The sequence below is a fragment of the Tenrec ecaudatus genome, chromosome 7 (genome assembly GCF_050624435.1).
Source record: "Tenrec ecaudatus isolate mTenEca1 chromosome 7, mTenEca1.hap1, whole genome shotgun sequence".
In the NCBI taxonomy this organism is placed as follows: Eukaryota; Metazoa; Chordata; class Mammalia; order Afrosoricida; family Tenrecidae; genus Tenrec; species Tenrec ecaudatus.
Window position 1 is genome coordinate 68,451,375 of NC_134536.1, and position 8,642 is coordinate 68,460,016.

The 8,642-nt window shown below is 38.4% G+C and overlaps 1 pseudogene; it reads right to left on the reverse strand.

The window, feature by feature from the left end:
- Positions 1 to 5,717: 5,717 nt before the first annotated feature.
- On the reverse strand, positions 5,718 to 6,969 carry LOC142452390 (syntaxin-7 pseudogene; annotated as a pseudogene).
- Positions 6,970 to 8,642: the final 1,673 nt, after the last annotated feature.

Consider the following 8,642-nt stretch of genomic DNA (forward strand, 5'->3'; position numbering starts at 1 on the left):
GCAAATGGGGGGAGGGTAAGAGAAAAGAGTATAGCACATCCTGGCCCACCAAGGACTGAGGACAATATTTTTGCTCAGAACAGCCATTCACAGAGAGGATCATATGGTCGGCTCTACCATGAGACACAATGTTCCTCACTGACCCATAGCACCTCCTCACTGACCCATAGCACCAACGTGGACAACACTAGAGACACATGGCAAGAATTGTGCCTTCCTTGTCCCCACCACACCGACGTGAGACACTGGGAGCATGAAACATAGCAGCAAGGAGAGAGGAGCAATGAAATCCCTAAGGAACACCAAAAATAGACTCTGGGGCCAGGGTGCGGAACCCCATCAGACTCAACTGGAAAATACCTACCTCTAAGAGACAACAAATAGACCTTGAACTATTTATAGGTTTTTCTTCTTTTTTTAAATCATTAGTTTTGTTGTTATTATTGTTGTAGCTATTGTTTTGTTTCCTATTGTTGCTTTGTTTTGCTCCGTCTTGTGTTTGTCTATATTGTTGACTCTGCATGTCAATCTGGATGGGATAGGTGGGATAAACAAGCCAGAACAGAGAATGGGATGACAGTTCTGGAGATACACAGGAGATGGGGAAGTGGGGGAAAGGAAGTGGGTGTTAACAAACCCAGGGATAATGGAACAACAAGTGATTGAAAATCAATGGTGAGGAGAGTATAGGAGGTCTGGTAGGGCTTGATTAAGGGCAATGGCACTGAGAGGAATTATTGAAACCCAAAAGAAACCTGAACATGATAATGGAACAAGAGGAAAGTAAAAGGAAATAGAGGAAACAACCAGAAGCAAATGGCATTTATAGAGGTCTAAATATAGGCATGTACATATGTAAATATATTTACACATGAGGATGGGGAAATAGATCTATGTACATATTCTTATGGGTTTAGTATTAAGGAAGCAGATGGACATTGAGCCTCTACCCAAGTACTCCCTCAACACATGAACACTTTGTTATAATAATCCGACACTCTGAGATGCTCACCTTCTTGACACAAATGCTAAAGACAAAGTGGGTGCATAAGGAAATATGGTGCAGAAACCTGATGGTGCCCAGCTATCAAAAGATATAGTGTCTGTAGTCTTAAAGGCTTGAAGATAAACAAGTGGTCATATAACTGAGAAGCAACAAAGTCCACATGAAAGAAGCACAGTAGTCTGTGTGATCATGAGGTGCTGATGGGATCAGGTATCAAGGATCAAAGACCCAGAGCAAAAAATCATAATGTGAATGAGCGAGGAGTGCAGAGTGGAGGCCCAAAGCCAATCTGTAAGCAATTGGACATCCCCTTACATGGTGGGCAGAAGACGGGCTAATCAGGGTGCAGTATAGCACTGATGAAACATACACCTTTCCTGTGGTTTTTTAAAGCGTCCTCCCCACAATTATGACCCTAATTCTACCTTACAAATCTGGCTAGACCAGAGTATGTACATGGGTACAGATAAGAGCTGGAAACACAGGGAATACAGGACAGATATTCCCTGTGGGACCAATATTGAGAGTAGCCATACCATGAGGGTAAGGGAAATGTGGGGGGAGAAAGAGGGAACCAATCACAATGACCTACCTATAATCCCCTCCCAGTGGGATGGACAACAGACAAATGGATGAAGGGAGATACTAGACAGTGCAAGTCATGAAGAAATACTAATAATTTAGAATTATCAAGGGTTGATGAGGGAGTGAGCAAGGGAAAAAATGAGGAGCTGATACCAAGGGCTGAAGTAGAAAAAAATGCTTTGAAAACGATGATGGCAACATATGTACAAATGTGCTTGACACAATGGATGGATGTATGGATTGTAATAAAAGTTGTATGAGCCCCCAACAAAATGATTTACAAAAATTAGTACTCACAGATTAAAAACAACAACAACAACAAGCTCACTACCATTGAGTGAAGCCAACTCCTAGTTACCCGATAGGCAGGGTAGAAATTCCCCCTGTAAGTTTCCCAGACCAGCACTCTCTTTGGAAGTAGAAGGTCCATCTTTCTCCCGCTGACAGCTATTGTTTTCAAGTGCTGACCTTGTGGCACCACCACTTAGTCACCAGGGCTCCTAGTGATCACAGCGAGAGAGAACAGTGCCAACTGCCCAGGCAGGTAGCTTTAACAGGAACAATATTGAAATTGCACATAATTTTATCCATTTTTAAAACCAAAATTCAGCCCTAGGAATTTTTAATAACAGGAAATATGACCAATGTGGGGTTGATTTTATATTCCTCAGTAATGGGTACTTTCAAAGCACAAATTGAGACCATTGTAAACCTTGTTTAAACAATCATGTCACATACAGGCTAATGGGACTTAATGGATCTATACCCTGAAGTCAAAGCCATAGGTCACATATGACCTCTGCAGTGAACTCTTCTTTAAAGATACCTTTGTCATGTATCAAGGTTTTGTGTTTCCCCGTTTGCACTTAAATGTCAATGCAATGTTTGGTTTGCATGTCACCCCCAGCAGTCATGGTCTGAGGGTAAAGGGCTAAGTGTTTTCATCATTATATGTCCAACACTTAGCACCTACATAAAAGTTGGGTATTATAGCTCTTCAATGAATGTTTCCAGAATGACTGAGTGGATAGGTACTGGAAATGAATTTCAAGTTCTATAACTTAATTATATTTTTGCCAACAATTAAACATGCATACTTTAGAACAACAGTTAAAATATCTAGGAGAGATCAAGGACAATCAGGTGTCTTTTTATTTCTCTTCATCTTGGAAGATAAATATCAAACTTCACTAAAATTATAATTAATTAAATAGTTCCCTTCCCTTGAAGATACTAGTGTATAATCTAGTGACAAAGAGAAACAACCACATTTCTAGCAGTGGCCAAAATACTTGCAAAGTCAGGGCATTTACAAGACAGAAGATCTCAGAGCGTCTACATCAATTTACTTCCTCATTTCTTTGTATTGATATTAGATTTTTTTTCAATGTTATGGAAAGTGTATGCTGTTGGATAAATTTTCTAATTATCTTTTCAGAAATTCTGGAAGTCTTACTTTGAGGACATAAGGACATTTTTTTTTCATGTACCAAAGAAAAAACTTTCCTCCATGTACAGAAGAAAAACCTTTGTCAGCCCCTGGGATTTCTCTACTCCATCTTCATTGGAAGCTTGGTTTGTCTAATCATTGCACTGCACCACCTCTCTGAATTAAAAAAAAAAGTAAGTTATCAGAATTATCAGTTAGATTATTCTTGAAACCGTGAGTCTCAGACATTACTGTGCATCAAAATCCTCTAGGGATCTTGTTAAAATGAAGATTCTGATTCAGGAGGTCTGAGGTGGGGCCTGAGATACTGCATTTCTCAAAATGTCCCAGGTGATGCTGAGGCTGCTGATTGAGACACCGCATATTTCAGTGCCTAGAAGTCTATTCAAGGTAATTGTGGTGTGGCAGATCCAGCAGACATGTAAAAGGTGATAGTGGTTTAGTATACAGGTTTATGAGGTCCCAGGATAATTCTCTGGCAAGTTGGTTTACTCTTTCAATTAGCCTTACTACTGTTTCTTCACTGCTGTCTGCTCATATACTCATTTTTATTAGCAGAATTTGTGTTCTTTAATTCAACTTGCTCTATTGATTACAGAAATGCAATAAGCAAAATTATGCTACAGGCTACAGCTTCAGGCTTCTGGGACACTTTTAATCTAATAACCAATAAGTATCTATTTTAAATAACAACAAATAAATTAGCCCTGTTGATTTCAAAGTGCATGTTTTTATTTGTGACTTGGGACCTGATTACTTCTGTGTTGAAGTTAATAGTCATGGGAAATTCTTGAATTCAATTTTTAATGGTTCATGAACAGTTTCATATTTCCATTGCTATTATAAAAATAAAACTTCTAATGGTTACCTTTAAACACCATTACATAGATTTGGTCTGGGTTATGGGTTATGACCAAAGTCTTATCTTTTACAGCTGAGAATTTTTTTCTCATTGAAAAAAAGATCATTGTCTTCAATCAGCTTAGATAAAAATAATGCAGATGTACTTTGAACCAAGAGTCTTAAATATGACATTGGACATTGTAGTAAGACCCTGGTATCTCAGTGGAGTGGGGGAGAGTATATGCTTTTTGATGATTTATTTCTTGCTTTTTCAATGAACACTTTCTGAGTTAAATTGTTGCCATTAAGTCAATTCTGACTCATGGTGGCTCCGTGGATGAAGAGTGGAACTGCTTCAAGGGGTTTTCAGGGTTGTGAACTTTCAGAAGCAGTAACATCAGAACTGTCTTGAGGTCACTCTGGTGGGTTAAAACTGCCAAATTTTAGCTGGTTGTTGACTTGCTTAACTCTGTCATTGGGTCAATATCAACTCATAATAAGACAGAGTAGTACTATTCGATAGCACTCAGACTATAAATCCCCCCCACTTTTATATTATTAGTTATTTTGATTACAGACACAATTTATTTACGTACTTAACAATTTATTTGTTCCGATATGAAGTCTCATAGCTTCCCAGGTAAACTATTGACTGCATTAATACACCTCTATACAAGAACATTTAAAAATACAAATTACAAACTTAATTTACAGTATTTAGGTTAGTGCATTAAAACAGCTTTGACTTAAAAAGACAAAGTGAGTCAATTAGCAAAACAACCCACTCCTTTTCTAATGAGAATGGAACAGAAATAGCAAGCAAGTTAAGCACTAAATTTACTAAACTTTACATGTCATGTGCTCAACAACAATCAGAGGAGAGTTACTTTTGAAAAGTAATTCTGATCCAAGGAGATATATATATATATATAAAACCATTATTTTATAGGACATTCAGGAATGTCCATGATGAGCCACAAAAATCATACTGTATTTAATATTTTTAATGAGTATTTAATACTTTTAGTTGGGAATTTTCAAATCCAAACAAAGTAATGACTTCTCATACTCTTGTTCAAAATTAAAATAGACATTTATGAAGACTACACTTTCCCAAGTAAATGTCAGACCTATTAAGAGCCTATGAATAAATGATCTATCTTTAGTGTTTACTAGGAAAATGCTTAATATGTGTGTATGAGGAGTATGAGATATATTAATTATTTGCTGACTTCATTCAGAGTAAACAGAGGTCTAAAGAGAAACCTAATAATAAAAATTAAATATGTAATTTTTCCTGTTGGTAACCAGAAAAAATAAAACAACAACAAAAAGAAAACCCAAACTACACACACACCCAAACACCCAGAAATCAAAGCAATGACAAAACCAAACCACATGTGTTAATTGTTAAGAGTTACTGAGAATGCTTTGTTTTCTGGTCCAGGTCAAAATTAGATGACAAACTTTTAATTGATAGAAATCAGAGTGCATATATTCAAAGAGACCAGGAATGCACTCAGAGTGCAAACACCTGTAGTCAACTAAGTCTCAAAATGAAACTAAGAGGGTAAATAAATGATAAATGGACGTCATGTACAACATAGGCTAAAATCTAACAGCTTTTAGCTTGAAACACATAGAAATTAATAAGCAGTAATATTTTTAAAACTTTTCTGTATTAGCAAATATCTGATTCGAATACAACAAAGAATGGGAACCATTCTTTACTTAACAGCTTTACAATAATGGCATTAAAAAAAGAAACTTGATTACCGGAATCCTCCTACATAATTTAGATCATGTAGTGCAGTAGTGTGTGCCTTTAAAATTTTAGCCTTGAACTCCACTTACAGACTCATAATCGCAGCCCAATGACAATGATAGAAATGATGCATGTGTGGGTGTGTTTTTTCTGGATTTGCGCTGATATTCTGCCACCCAGGACAGCTTCTGGTTTGCTTGTTAAACGTAGACCTCTGCATCTTCCACATTGACTTCTATGCTTTCTATCACATATCCTTATCCATAAATTATCATTCCCAAATCTTTAAATATTTCATTAACATCCATAATATCAGCTTTAAGTTGCCTAAAAGAAGACTCTCATGAGTAAGGCACAGTTCATCCTCTGTATTTCCTTCATCCTCTGCCTACACTTGATATTGAGGTTAGATTTCCCAGTATACAAAATTCTTTGGAACTGTCCTTAGGAAAACCACCTGCCACTCTAGAACTGGTTCTTACTTGAGTAACAAACTCTCTCAACAGTTTGCCTTATGATCTTCTGAAATTTTGTCAGTGAGAGAGTGAAGCTGGTTACTATGCAACCTGTGTTAGTCCAGGTTGACTGGAGAAACAAATCCAGAGATACTCATATATGTGTGTAAGAGAGAGCTTTATATTAAAGAGCAGTTTTATATTGAGAAAACATCCCAGATAAGTCCAGATCAAGTCCCTGAGTCTGACATTAGCCCACATGTCTGCTAGTAGTCCATAAATTCCCCTTCAGACTCACACAGCCCATGAAATGATGCCGAATGCAGGAAGATCACAGACTGGTGGGTGAAAAGTCTTGTGGACCCGATGCTAGTGGCAACATTTCAGCTCGGATATGGGTCCCCATGTGGCTCCACCAGCTGAGTGTGGCTCCTCAACAGCAAAGTGAAGCAGAGAAAGGAAGTTCCCAGAATCCTCATTAGAAGGCCATGCCCATAAGCAGGCATCATCAGTCTACGAACTGGTTGACAGGCCTAATTTTACTTCTTTTCTTTTAATATCCTTGAGTTACATGAGATTATGTAATGACCATAGGATCCTTTTGTGTTTTTCTTTGTTGCTATTCACTAGGTTTGTGGGCATAGACCCAAATTCTTATCTGTGTCTTTGGCAAGCTGATTAGTGTACTGCTGCCCCTGCTGCAGCTGTTGCCTCAATTCAGGTGAATCTTGAGGTGTTCCAATTTCTTTTTATATGTTAAAGTTCTTTTGTACTTCCCCAGAACAATGTGTGATCTCTGGATGTTGGAAGAGATGTGGTGGCCATGCAAGGCGTGGTCACCACTGATTCTTGAAGTATGAGACATGGCTGACTTGCTTATTCACCAGTGACATCAGATCTTGGTTGGGCTGTCTGGATTGTTTTCCAAGGAGTCACCCTGTCCTGCTTGACTTCCTCATCCTCTGGCCAGGGTCACAAACCCCAACTACAACTACAAATCTTTATGTAAAGCAGACTGCCTCATATTTCTCCCATGAGAAAGATGGTAGGTTTGAACTGCTAACTTTATGGTTATCAGCTGACTATTCTTTTGAGATACTGAATAGATAATCTTGATAAATTTTCTTGAGGGACACAGGACAATAAAAGTGTTACTCAAACTTTTAAGGAAATTAAAAACTGTATTAGTGAGTTTTTGTATTAGTTAGCAATGTTGGACTATAGTTTCACACCCCTTCCCCTGACACCCCCCCCCTCTCAATGAGCTTACTCATTCTGCAGGGAAGCAAGGTCTGCCTGTAAGACTCTATTAGAACTCTTACCTCATCCATCCTACAGCCCTTCTGTTGACCCTCAGTCTCTTTTTGTGCTTCAAGCTCAAAGAAATTTAAAAAGGAAGCCAATTTGCATTTTTCAGAGATGTTAAAATGGCTATTTTGGCATGGTATAAAATGAACAATTCAGACATCATTGCAGAAAGTTAGAGATATGAAAATAGTACCTTCAGAAGCATACCAACCTAGATGCAGGAGATAATGAGTAACAACAGCTTCAGATTTTGGTATTTTATGTAATAAAACTTTATGATGTTTGTAGTAAAACTTTAAATAAAACAAAAAACCTTTTACTTTACCCTCAATTTTGGCAGCTACTGGGCACAAACTCAAACCAAATCCATTGCTATTTGGTCATTCCAACTCATACCAACCACACGGGACAGACTAGAACTACTCCTGAGGGGTTCAAGGACTGGAAACAATTACGATGCAAGCCGTGTCACTGTCCTCCCATTGAGATATTGATGAGTTTACAACACCAATGTCCTAACACTTAACCCACTGATCCACTAAGCTCTTTGGAAGAACCCGACAACTCCTAATTTGGGGTTACAATTGTTTTACTATTTTATTTACGTACCTGTTGGGAGCCATCCCAGTCATGCTGTCTAGCAAAGCTCCAGCCTGGACCAAGAAGCATCTGCAGAACAGAGCTTCCCAGGGATGGCCTCCAACATCCCTCAAATATTTGCTGTTGTTAAATCAATTCTTGAGAATTTTGTGCATTGTCATGTTTACCACACCTGGAGTGGATGTGAGGGCAGTCTTGAGAAGTATGAACGAAACCAGATCTAAAACTTGCTTCAGTATGAGGGGCTTTCCTTAACTGAGGCATTGGAGAGGCTTAGACAGTGAAACATCTTTGGGAATTCTGAGGAGGATATGTGGGAATTAAGTGAGGAAGAAACCCCAAAGTTGAGGCAGAGGAGAAAATGAAACCCACCAAAAAACCCTGGATTCCATTCAGACTAGGTAGTGGGAGACTCATTTAGCCTCCCCGATATAGAGGACCTTATAGACTGCCTCCCCCGACTGATGCCCCTTTGCCTGGGACAAGGGCTTACATAGAAGGAGGGAGAATGGTCAACCTTAATAGAAAACATGTCAAAGGGGAAACATGAAGTCTTTGGCAAAGAATCAGATGGTTTGGCTCCCCATGAGCCTCAGAAGTATAAAAAATAAAAGAGACATAGGTTGACAA